The sequence below is a fragment of the Aplysia californica genome, unplaced genomic scaffold (assembly GCF_000002075.1).
Source record: "Aplysia californica isolate F4 #8 unplaced genomic scaffold, AplCal3.0 scaffold00305, whole genome shotgun sequence".
NCBI classification, from domain to species: Eukaryota; Metazoa; Mollusca; class Gastropoda; order Aplysiida; family Aplysiidae; genus Aplysia; species Aplysia californica.
Genome location: NW_004797575.1, coordinates 399,565 through 401,354, shown reverse-complemented (window position 1 = coordinate 401,354; position 1,790 = coordinate 399,565).

Sequence of the window (1,790 nt, the reverse complement as noted above, 5' to 3'; positions counted from 1 at the left end):
CCCCCCACCCCACATCAATCGCTCACTTACCAGCTATCCCTTGAAGAGAGGCTGATGAAGACCACTATTCCTCAGATTGCCTTTAAATTTCCCTCGTCTCAGATTCAATAGCGGTTGCAAATTCCCACACAAACCTCAGCTGAATGGCTCTGGATGGGGTTCCGAGGGAACCAGGGAAGAGCGGGATAATGCTACACAACACACAACAAAAACTGACGACGGTGGGTTGTTGCATGCCACGGAGCTGTTTAATGAAAAGTGGGGGGGGGGGGGGGGAAAGAAAGAATGAAAGCAAGGAAAGAAAGAAAGAAAAATATTAATAGCCAAACAGTCACACACACAAGGCCTGAGTTTGATTCCTGTGTGGGCAGAATTGGTCCCTTTTAAGCACAAGGGGCTATCCGGAAAAATGCTGTTTTGAGAAAATCTAAGGTAACGTTTTTGCCCCTTGTTCAGTTTCTTTAAAAGACAAGGACAGTTTTCTCTATACCCAAACAAATATACACACCAATGAAACCAAACTTCTCCTATAAGTAGGGCAATGCCCACTTTTGGTGTAGGTCAAGATTTCTGGAAACCCCCAAAATCTGGGTTAGCCCGCTTGTCCTTAAAAGCGACCAGTTGTTATCAAGTATTTCCATCTTTCAGCTGGTGTTTTATTTTTAGTAAGAGGTATACGGAACTTGCAACACAATAAGGTCATATACGTGCCGAAGATTAGAAGAGTTACGAGAGAGTAACAAATACAAAAAGGAGGAGAGATAAATGGACTGCAGATGTTTGATAGTAAAGAAGGAGCAAACCACACTAGAGCACCCGTCAACCACCCTCACCAAACAGTCTACCACCTGGCAAAATGTAAAAAAAAATTGTTGAATTTATTTTACTCCAACGAGAAAATACGACTCTTACATAAACTGTGACCCAGAAAGCCATTCTTAACTCTGAGATCCTGAGAGAAGGAAAAAGAATGGCCTAATTTTAGGCGACGGAATAGTGTGATCCCACCAGAGAGTTTTCCAGTTACTGTAAACCCTCTCTGATCTTACGCAAGGGGAGGCAACAGATCTAAGACAGGAAACTGGCGTCCGTGAAATTGAGGTCGTCAACCTAACCGGCCGACCCCCGTGATACATTCCCAGGGCGTGGGGGAATCGTGACCTCAGAAAAGTCTCTCATATATCTGAACATTGCTCGCTGACAGCTCATTTTGTATCACGCTGTTTTAAAAAAAAGTTTTAGTAATAGTTTTACGGCACCTGCAACACTATAAGATCATTTAAGTGCCGAAGAGTAGAGGTGTTACAAGAGAGTAAACAAATACTACAAAAAAGAAGGAGGAGAGATAAGGACGTTGTAATATGTTTGATAGGAAAGAAGGATCAAATCAACACCAGAGCGAGCGCCAACCACCCACTCTCACGCTGCTGAAGTACCGTAAGGATGACCTTGGTTTGAATCTTCAATGGGGGTGTTTCAGAACTTTGATTGTTTGCGGAGAGTTTCCATGGTTTTCTCCATTTGGCCCGGCTCCATCAGAGATGGGTGATACTTAAATTGGCAACCGTTCCCCTTTGAGAAAAGTTTAGTTTTAGCAGAGGTTTTACGGCGCTCGCAACTGTATAAGGTCATAATAATATGAGTGCCAGAAGATTAGAGGTGTTACAAGAGAGTAACAAACATAAAAAAGAAGAAGGGGAGATACGGACGATAGATGTTTGATAGGAAAGAAGAAGCAAACCACACCAGAGCACCCGGCAACCACCCACGAGAAAAGTTTGAGTAAAGGT